This window comes from Nicotiana tabacum, chromosome 2 (assembly GCF_000715075.1).
Source record: "Nicotiana tabacum cultivar K326 chromosome 2, ASM71507v2, whole genome shotgun sequence".
In the NCBI taxonomy this organism is placed as follows: domain Eukaryota; kingdom Viridiplantae; phylum Streptophyta; class Magnoliopsida; order Solanales; family Solanaceae; genus Nicotiana; species Nicotiana tabacum.
In genome coordinates, this window is record NC_134081.1 from 11641519 (window position 1) to 11653765 (window position 12247).

A 12247-nucleotide genomic window follows, 5' to 3' on the forward strand; every position below is an offset into this window, starting at 1 on the left:
TAAAATCCCAAGAATTTCTCTAGCCAACACCTACTAACCCCGATTCAACTTCTGTCATTAAATAAATTATAACCTCACAAGCCATGAAATAATATTAAGTGTAATTAGGTTCCGAGTATTATCAAGCACGATTTATGCCGAGGTCTTATGGCCCGATCCAAAAATATATTGTGTGCACTGTCGAGGGTCAAACGGCACGAACCATAGATGCATCTATTAACCTGCTGAGGCGAACGGCCCGCTCCCATGAGAGTAGAGAAGTTTACCTTGCTCGCGGAAGTACTTGCGACGCGGGTGGACATGTATTTTTCAGAGTTATTATATATTCCTCAATTCTTCCCAAAAATAAGAAATCTAAATTAGAGAGTTTCAACCTTACAATCCCTAATCTCAGCTTTATTTTAGACAATTAATATGCATAATAAACATAACAGTACCATCAAGGCATGATGTAAATCTAAGACAACCCGGACATCTCATGAAATATAGCTACGCACGGACTCTCGTCACCTAGTGCGTACGTATCTCCCCACACAAGTAATTCACAACAAAAATACACCTAAGGAGATGAGTTCCCTCTTACAAGATTAGGCAAGAGACTTACCTCGTTCTCAAGCTCACATCCGATCCACAAATATGCTTTAAATCCTCAACTCGGTGCCAAACAACCCGGAACTAGTCAAATATTGTATAAATTAATCAACACATGTTCAAAAGTTCATAATTTAACTATTAGAGTAATTACCCAACACAAATTGGAAGATTCCTAAAATTCACTCCTAGGCCCATGTACCCGGATTCCAAATATTTTCGAAGATAATTGTTTCCAAAAACCTCACGAACTCAAATATATAATTTTTACCCAATTCCATAATTATTTTCGTGGTTAAATCCCATTTTTATCAAAACCTAGGTTTTTCAACTAAACCCATAATTTTTACAATTTTTCATATTAAAATATACCCATAATCTATGTATTTAACTTACATTGGATAGAAATTACTTACCTTCAATAGCTAGGTGAAAATCCATCTCTAAGAAGCTCCAAATATCGCTCAAGAAGTGAAATAAATGAGCCAAAATGGCCTAAGTCCCGTATTAAATGGACCTTTCTGCCTCCAGCGATTTTCGCTTCTGCGGAGAATAGGCCGCTTTTATGGCTCCGCATCTGCGGAAAGAGCATCGCATATGCGTCTCTCCCCCAGCAGGCCTACTTCCGCATCTGCGGACAATGGCCCGTTTCTGCGAGCCCGCGCCTGCAGCGCACGTGCCGCACCTGCGTCCTCTCCCGCTTCTACGGTTTCCTTCTTTGCACCTGCGCTTTTGTAGGTGCGATCCAAACTCCGCTTCTGCGATCCCTGGGCAGCCCACGCTAGGCCGCTTCTGTGGTTGGTGGCTCACTTCTGCGAGCTCGCACCTGTGGCTAGCTCTCCGCAGGTGCGATTGCACCAGAAGCTCTGTTGCTTCAACCATTTCTCCACGTCCAAACAACTTTCGCGCATCGTCTGAATGGCATCCTGGGGGCCCGAGGCCTTATCCAAACATACCAACGAGTTCGAAATCATAAAACGGACCTGCTCGACCTCATGAAACACGTAAAACAACACAAAAGTAAGAATCACACCCCAAACCAAATAGAATCAACTTATGAACTTCAAGTTCTTCCAACTTGCTCCGAAAACGCCGAATCATACTTAAACTACTCGGAATGATACCAAATTTTGCACGCAAGTCTTAAATCACCACACAGAACTATTCCCAAGCTCAGAATCCCAAACAGACCTCGATAACACCAAAACTTAATCCAAATCAAATTTAAAGAACTTTAAAACCTTCAATAAGACAACTTTCAATTTTAGGTGCCGAAACTCCCGGGTCATCCAAAACCCGATCTGAATACACGCTCAAGTCCAAAATCATCATACTAATATATGGAGACCGTCAAATCCCAGTTTTGAGGCCATTTACTAGAAATGTTGACCCAAGTCAAACTTAACCCTTTAAAGCCAATATTAATGAACTAAGTGTTCTGATTTCAACCTGAACCCTTCCAAATCCGAACTAACCATCCCCGCAAGTCACAAAACAACAAAACTACATACGGGGAGTCTTATGTAGGGGAACAGGAATTGTTCTTTCAATTTAACCCTGAATCATCTAAAAACGATTCTCGACCACACACGCAAGTCATAATACACATTACGAAATTGCTCGAGACCTTATGCCGCCAATCGGGACATTAATTCTCAAAACGACCGGTCGGGTCTTTACAAAAAAATTTATATCTATATATTATTAAAAGGAGAGGAAAAAGATTTCACATTAAGCCAAGTGGCAACCTCACAATAGGCCACTTGGCAATTTAGGACAAAGTTAGTTAGGTTAAGTAATAATTAATATTTTTTTAATTTAAATTAAAAAAAATTACAAGCAACAAAATAAGAGGAAAAAGCCTCCACATGAAGCCAAGTGATAACTTCACAAAAGGCCACTTGGCAATTTAAGAAAAAGTTAGTTAGTTAGGTAATAATTAGTTTTTTTTTAATTTTAAAACATTTAAATTATGCATTATGTGTTGTTAATAATTAGTTACTCTCTTTGAGTTAACAAATTTGGAGTTTCTAAATTATTCTAAAATAAAAAACGAAAATAAAGAAAAATAAATTACCAAATCAAATTGGGGAATAGAAGAGTCGCCACCTAACGATTTTGAGGTGCGTTAGGGCACCTATTTGCAAATAACTTGGTTTGACTAGTCTGTATCACCAAAGATCGGGTAAGGGCTCAAATTACTTCAAAGAGAAGGTGTTAGGCACTCTTTGAGGTCCAACACTATGGGTCCCGGCCAAACTTTAAATTATGTGGATTACGTAATTAGGCTAGATGATCAAATAAATAAAGGAAAATTTAGAAGTCGAAGAGTCTTATTAGAACACGTGAGAATCCGCACAAATCTTAATGATTACAAGGATACAAATACATTGATCTATGTTAAATGACTAAGTGTAAATAATAAATACATAAAGAAAAGAGGGGGGTCCTATGTTTTTAGCCTAAAGGATCACCCAGTGTAACATAAATAATACTTCGCAACTCCTTTGAGGTAGGGGTTGCTCATATTATTCAGCGGGCACATACTATCATCTCCTGCTACTCGATTACTATGTTAAAGTTGTTTACCTGAAGGTTCTCTAATTCAATTCTAGGTCGTACCCTATGCATGCACTACTCGTCCCATACCTATGGTCCAGGAGGCTTTGGACCTCTATTTGGGTGGTTCTAGACTTCTCTTAGGATGCTCAAAATGATAAAACTAGCACACATTCAAAAAACATGTAGGACTACACATAAGTACAATTAAAGGCTCAAGTTAACCTCCACACATAAACAACAAATGCACGCGGGCAATTAGGCAGTAGACAATTTCAAACGCATTAGAGTTATTAAGTCTTATAGGCATAGTTTCAATATGATTCTGATACAGCGTTGTATAGGCAACAATGCAGCTTTAAACTAACAAACTTGTAGATTAAAGGCGTTGCCAGTCCAATAGGCATGATTCCTAATTGTTTGCGCAACAAGACAGTGAAATGATCTTAGAATTCCGAATTACCAGTGCTGATTTTATAGACATACTTCTTAGGCAGGTGACAACATCTTATAGGCAGGATTTCCAGAAGTAGTTGATTAAAATATTAGGGTCCTATAGTCATGATATCTAGATGGGAGGTACACTAAAAGTAATAGAAGTAATGGACCAATTGATTATTTGAAGTCCTATAAGCATGGTTTCTAGGTTGACAAAACATGTGTTATACATCCTATAGGCATGCTGTCTAAATGCATAGTAATAATATGGAAATCAAGTATAGCAATTACTAACATGTTTGAGATAGTGTGCGTGTATTAGACAAATTAGGTGAGGTGTGTGTGATTCTTATAGACATGATTTCTACTAGCGTGCAGAAGTAGAGCAAGTTAAACAAGGTAGAAAATAAAGAACGTAGACCCTATAAGCATGTTCTCTACCCCTTATGTAATAATAAAGTACACCCATTCCCCAATTTCATTAATGCCCCAATTATTTATTTACAAATCATTACATGCCTAAAATGAAGAGTACATTCTCGAATATTACAAGCTAAATGAGTACAGGCCCAATAAGCAGCAGGCCCAAAGAGGAATAACCCAGCAACTTCAAGGTCTTCAGTGATCTCATTCTTCACACATAAATAGTAAACCCAGGTATAGGTACACCCCAGGACATTAGAGTGTATCAGCTGCATGACTCGAACAAAAACCAATACCAAATCTAAAAGGGGGAACCAACTTACCCAGCAATGCCAAACTTAACCACATGAATAACAAGTTGTTCATAAATTAATCAAACAACTCGAAGTCCACACACTTAATTCTTAGGACTGCAACTAACAGTAGTCTAAACCAGAGCAGGCAGATGGTATCACACGGAGTTATATACATAAGATGCTAGAAGTTCAAAAGACAGGATGGAACATCACAAACCAACAGACAATCCCAAATAGAGTTTCAGGATATAATATGATCAAATATTAACTTAAACACAATCTTGACAGAGGAATCTTGCAGAATCACAAACGAAAACAAGTAAGATCTCTAGCGTGAGGGTCTAGCACAAATATGATCAATAACAAACAGGCTAATGAACATAGTCTGTAACAAATCCACTCGAATGGGCACGAAGACTTTAACATTATCAATCATACACGAAGGTTTAAATAGCACCAGGACTCACAATGGCAAGGATATGTCAAATATAGGTCAACAGGACTAGCCTGCACTAGGCTTAATCATGGGGGAAAAGACTAGACATGAGGTTTTCCCTATGGTCTCAAACAGGATTACATAAGTCAAAGCATACATTAGAACTTAAATGACATTAAAGCGGGCACTAGTTAATCAGTACAACATCAAAAACTTAGCAGGTTGGACATGAATGACTTAACAAGGTCTGAAACACATGCATGGATTCATCACAAAGGTATTAGACAAAGCAGGGAACAAGCATTAGTTCACAAGTAGCAGGGAAAGCATGCCTGGGCTAATAACATGATTAGGAGTAAATTCTAGAAAAGTATCATGTCGCGCATTAATGACTCAAGGATTAGAACAGATTCTGGGCATAACTCGACTCATCACAAGAGTACAGAACAAGGAAAGAAACCAAACTCAGAATAGGCAACAATAATGAGCATTCAAGAACATATATTAGCAAGCAGGCTTAAGAAGGTAGAATCAAGGCAATAAATATGCAAGTTGGGCTACTAGAAGGTATAGAGCCTCAAGAAGAGCTTCAAAGCATATAATGGCAAGTTGGTTTATAAAAATTCTGAGAGACATAGATATGCAGAGCAGGCATTCAAATGAAAAAAAAATAAAAATGCAAGAGTCGTAGCTACATTACCAGTTACAGATGAACAAGCAAACAAGGGGAGTAATTTCAGCAACACTTCAATGTCAATAGCAAAACGAGCAGTAGAACCCAAGAATCTCAGTGCGTCAGAGTTCCCCAAGGGTTTCGAACGAACCACGGGAAGTGCTCACACTGAGAAAAGTTCGAGAATTGAATTCTGGTGGCCTTGGCTTTTAGCCGGCCAAAAGATTGAACCTCAGAATAGTATAGGACAAGAAAGAATAGGAGAACAATAGTAGGTTTTGCGATTCAGAATCTCCTTGGGGGAGTTGGGGGATAGGTTTATATAGTAATGGAAATTGAACAAACAAACAAGGAAATATAATCAATCAAACACAAATAAGGAAAGAAAAGCATGCAGAATCGATTTAGAACCAAATTAGGAGAAAATCAGGCAAACCATAGTTCTGCCCAGAATCTCGGATTGGCCGAAGAATCTTGGTAAATCAGACCCACATAATCTTGCCATGAGTGTATATAGACGAAAAATCATCTAAATCTTGAGGAGTGAGTCAGATTTCTCTTGATTCGGAAAATTGGTGCTTACAAAAAATGGGGCAAGTACTATGTAATACCATAATCTTGTAAGGAACTACGAGATAATCCATAAAAGGTAAGTGAATCATGGCAGGAATCCATGAATTAATCGGATTCAGAGAAGGTTGGTGAAGACGGCTAGAGTTTCTGAAGGAGGGAGGAGGAGAGACAAGGGAAACGGAGGCGGCGGTCTTTAGGAGAATGGGGATTAGGGTTTGGGGTTGGGTAATTAAAAATGGTAGGGTAGTTGTGGGCCGTTGATCTCGAGAGATCAACGACCAAGATTAAAAATCGAGTGGGCGGGTTGGTTTAACGAGTCGCGACCGGATTGGATCAAAAAGGATCGTTTTGGTTTGGGCTAAGGGATTGGGCCATGGATTTGGGTATGTTTGGTCCGAAAATTAGCCCTTCATTGGGCTATAAAAATTAAATATACGAAATTTATGAAACAATAATTTATAAAAGAGATTAATAAAAAATAAAAAATACTATTTATGCATTAAGATGCTGGAAAATAATAGCTTAAAATTATAAAAATATAAAAAAAATGTTATTCTAACATAAATAATATAATTATTTATAGAATGTAGGCTATTGTTGCAAAATATTGTGCAAATAGATAAAAATACAAATGTAATCATATGCAATGAAGTAAAAAATATTGTAAAACATATATGTAGGTGTAAATGATAAATTTGGATGATTAAGTCATCACAAAATAATTTAAGGGGTAATTAAGGCATATTCAAGTAATTAAAATGCAAGAAAATCAATTTTAAAGCTTTTAAAAATTATAGAAAATGCTTGTATAACTCTTGTAAATTAAGTAATGATGCAAAATGATATTTGAAAGTATATATACTATTTGAAAAATAATATGAGGGCAAAATTGGGTATCAACAGTTTCTTCATAATATGGTAGTCTATATCTATAAAATACTACAAATATATTTTTGATATAGAAAATAATTTGATTTCGAATTTAAGGATAAAAATATTATTTTGAATTTATATATATAAATATTTGAGTTCAAATATAATAAAATTTCATTTGCTTATGGAAAATAATGCAAAAAAAAAACAATTATTAAAAATATCATCAAATTAAAGGCGAATAGTAAAATTATTTATCTATTCATATTTTTAAAAAATTCAAAATTAGCCACTTGGAAATTTAAGACAAATTTAGTTAGTTAGGTAATAATTAGCTTTTTATTTGAATTTAAATTCTAAAAAATTTAAATTATGCATTATATGGTGTGAATAATTAGTTACTCTCTTTGAGTTAATAAATTTGGAGTTTATAAATTATTCTAAAATAAAAACAACATCCAATTCAAATTGGGGAATAGTTTCTTCCTAATAAGGTAGTCTATATCTATAAAATACTACAAATATTCTTTAGATATAAAAAATAATTTGATTTAGAATTTAAAGATAAAAATATTATTTCATATTTATAGATAGAAAGATTTGAGTTGAGATAAAATAAAATTTCATTTGCTTATGGCAAATAATGCTAAAAAAGCAATTAGTAAAAATATAATTAAATCTATGACAAAATAGTAAAATTACTTATCTATTTATATTTTAATGCAGAAAATAATTTGATTTCGAATTTAAAGATAAAAATATTATTTTGAATTTATAATTCCTGAATTTTTAAAATATTTATCAAATCTAATTTGTGAAAATTACCTACAAATAGGTAATAAATTTATAATTGTATCGCATAATCTATATATTATTAAAACAAAAAGCCTCTATATTAAGCCAAGTGACAGTCTCACAATAGGTCACTTGGCAATTTAGGAGAAAGTTAGTTAGGTTAGGTAATAATTAATTTTTTTTAATTTAAATTTTAAAAAAATAAATTATGCATTATGTGTTGTTAATAATTAGTTACTCTCTTTGAGTTAATAAATTTGGAGTTTTAAAATTATTCTAAAATAAAAAAAATAATAATAATAAGAAAAAAAATGTCAATTCGAATTGGGGAGCGGTTTCTTCCTAATGGGGTATATTTTCTTCATAATATGGTAGTCTATATCTATAAAATAGTACAAATATATTTTTGATATAGAAAATAATTTGATTTAGAATTTAAATATAAAAATATTATTTCGAATTTATAGATAGAAAGATTTGAGTTGAGATAAAATAAAATTTCATGTGCTTATAGTAAATAATGCTAAAATAGCAATTATTAAAAATATAATTAAATTTATGACAAAATAGTAAAATTACTTATCTATTTATATATTTTAAAAATTCAACATTAGCCACTTGACAATTTAGGACAAAGTTAGTTAGTTAGGTAATAATTAGTTTTTTTATTTAAATTTTAAACAATTTAAATTATACATTATGGGTTGTTAATAATTAGTTACTGTCACGACCCGAAATTTTCTCCTTCGTACTGTGATGGCGCATAACATTTTACTTGCTAGGCAAGCCAACGTTAGAATAATATTAATCAATTTTTAAATAATTTTTAAATTATTAATAATCAAGGAAACAAAAGCGGAAGCAAAGTTTGAAATATAGTGAATAATTCATAAAAATAACAGTGTCTAAATACCATCCCAAAATTGGTGTCACAAGTGCACGAGCTTTTAGAATAAATACAAATAAGGTCTGAATAAAATAAAGCCGTCTGGAAATAAACACACAGCTAAAGTACAATAGACGGACACTTCAGAACTGCGGACGCCATACAGTTATACCTCAAGTCTCCTCTGGTAGCTGAAATCCGAGCAAGTCTATGGTACACCGCTGGGACCAACTCCAAAATCTGCACAAGAAGTGCAGAGTGTAGTATCAGTACAACCGACCCCATGTACTGGTAAGTGCTGAGCCTAACCTCGACGAAGTAGTGACGAAGCTAAGGCGGTTCACTTACATTAACTTGTACGCAATATTAGCAACAACAACAATAATAGAAATAAATCAGGTAATTCATTTATAATAATTGAAGACAACTCAGCAGTCATAACCAATTATCATTTCCATCAACTCTGTTGCAGTGTGCAACCCGCTCTTACCATATATTCACATTCAATTCTGTTGCAGCGTGCAACCCGCCCTCACAACCTATTCACATTCGGTTCTGTTGCGGCGTGCAACCCGCTCCTCCAATATATTCATTTTAATCAAGTCTGTTATATATTTATTTCAATCAAGTATATATATAGACTTTTTAATAAGTCTGTTGCGGTGTGCAACCCGATCATCCAATATTAACTTTTCATAAGTCTGTTGCTGCGTGCAACCCGATCCTCCAATATTAACTTTTAATAAGTCTGTTGCGGCGTGCAACCCAATCCTCCAATGTATCTATTTCAATCAATTCTTATAGAAGAAATTTTCCCAATAAATGCAACAATTAATATAAAATTATAAGACAACAAGTATACAACAATTATGATTTAATTATGAAACAAACAATGACAAATATCAAATTATTATAAAAATGAGGGAGAAAATAGGCCGTTTAATATTTAATATGTTAAATGTCAAATAACAGTTAAATTGCATAATTCAAATAGCATATAACAATTAATGCATGAATTCAAGAATTAATATTTGACAAAGAATAAGAGAGAAATAATTATTATAATAATTAATTTATGATTAAAAATAATTTATGATTTTTCAAGTAGGCAGGCAAACAATTAATTTGACGACGTATAGACACTCGTCACCTCACCTATACGTCGTTCACATGCAATTCACATAACAAATAAATTAAGGGTTCTATTCCCTCAAGTCAAGGTTAACCACGACACTTACCTCGCTTTGCAAATTCCAAATCAATTATTCAACCACAGCTTTTCCTTTTAAATTTACCTCTGAAAGTTTCAAATCTATTCACAAACAATTCAATATATTCAATACTAATCATAGGAATTAATTCTATATGAATTTATAAATTTTTCGGATAAAAATCCGAAATTCATTAAAATATTCGCCAGTGGGACCCACGTCTCAAATCTCGGAAAAACTTGCGAAATCCGAACACTCGTTCTGATACGAGTTCAACCATACCAAATTTGTCCAATTCCGATATCAAATGGACCTTCAAATCTTAAAGTTTTGTTTTTGGAAGATTTTATAAAAATCTGATTTTTTTTTTCTTCCATAAATTCACGGATTCATGATATAAATGAGTATGAAATCATAAAATATAATCAATATAGGATAAGGAATACTTACCCCAATATTTTCCCGTGAAAATCCCCCAAAAATCGCCTTACCCGAGCTCAAAAATGGAAAAGAATTGAAAATGGGTCGAAACTCCATTTCCAAAACTTAAGTTCTGTTTCTCGGATTTTTACCCTTCGCGAACGCGGTCAGTGCCTCGCGTTCGCGAAGCACAATTATGTGCTGTCAAATTTTACTTTTCCTGGACAGTCTCTTTCCCTTCGCGAACACGAGGCTTCTATCGCGAAGGCGAAGCTTTGAATCCCAAGCCTTCGCGAACGCGGTCACTATGTCGCGAACGCAAAGTACAAAATGTGCCAGCCCAATTTTCTCTTCGCGTTCGTGAGAGTACCTTCCCGAATGCGAAGAAGAACACACCAGAAGTGTGCAAAAGACCAGATTTCCTAAGTCCGAAATCATCCCGTAGCCTATACGAAACTCACCCGAGCCCTCGGGGCTCCAAACCAAATATGCACACAAGTTCTAAAACATCATACGAACTTGCTCGCGCAATCGAATCACCAAAATAACACCTAGAACTACGAATCGGACACCAAATCAAAGGAAGTTTTCAAGAAAACTTTAAAATTTATATTTTTACAACTGGACGTCCGAATCACGTCAAATCAACTCCGATTCTCACCAAATTCGGCAGACAAGTCATAAATATTATAGTAGACCTATACCGGGATCCGGAACCAAAATACAAACCCGAGGTCAATAAATCCAACATCAGTAATTTCTTAAAAATCATTAAGCTTTCAAGCTTTTAATTTTTCATCAAAATTCTATAACTCGGGCTAGGGACCTCGGAATTTGATTCCGGGCATATGCCCAAGTCCCAAATCACAATACGGACCTACCAAAATTTTCAAAACATTGATTCGGGTCTGTTTGTTCAAAATGTTGATCAAAGTCAACTTAATTGAGTTTTAAAGCTCTATTTCCCATTTTAATTTATTTTTCACATAAAAAACTTTTTGGAAAATTGTACGGACTGCGCACGCAAGTCGAGGAATGATAAATGGTGCTTTTCGAGGTCTTAGAATACAGAATTACTTATTAAATTTAAAGATGACATTTTAGGTCATCACAGTTACTATCTTTGAGTTAACAAATTTGGAGTTTTTAAATTATTCTAAAATAAAAAACGAAAATAAAGAAAAAAACTGCCAATTCAAATCCGGGAATAGTTTCTTCCTAATATGGTAGGAAGATTACATTGATTTCAATATGATAGTATTTCGATTATGTGTAAACGGATTCAAAATAAGCCATATAGAAATTTAGGACAAAGTTAGTAAGGTTAGGTAATGATTAATTCTTTTGAATTTAAATTTTAAAAAATTTAAATTATGCATTATGTACTGTTAATTATTAGTTACTCTCTTTGAGTTTACAAATTTAGTATTTTGAAATTATTTAAAAATTAAAAACGAAAATAAGAAAATAAAATAAAAACTGCCAATTCAAATTTAGGGGTTGTTTCCTCCTAATATAGTAGTCTAGATTTATAAACATCTGCCAAATATTTTTTTGATAAAGAAAATAATTTGGTTTCGAATTTATAGATAGAAATATTTGAGTTGAGATAAAAAAGAAAAAGTTCATTTGCTGATGAAAAATAATATAAAATAGCAATTATTAAAAATATCAATAAATTTATGGCAAAATAGTAAAATTACTTTACTGTTTATATTTTGAAAAAATTCAAAATTACAATTTTATTTATATATGATTATTTCGATTATATGTAAAATTCAAAATGAAAAAAACTAATTAATTATAATATTACACTAGAAAAAATGTACAAAGATGAAAATATAGATAATATGAGGATATTTCAACATTGAATTAATTTAGAAAAATAAAATAAATTAAGTAGATAATACACAAAGATATTATTGATAAATTTAAAAAATTGAAGAATTGTGAACATTAAAATAAAATTTAAAAATATGTTTTTGAGAAGTAATAGTGGAAATGATATTAAGCCAAGTGACACGCTGATAAATTATCATATTAATTTTGTAGTAATGTTAAATAATAAAAATA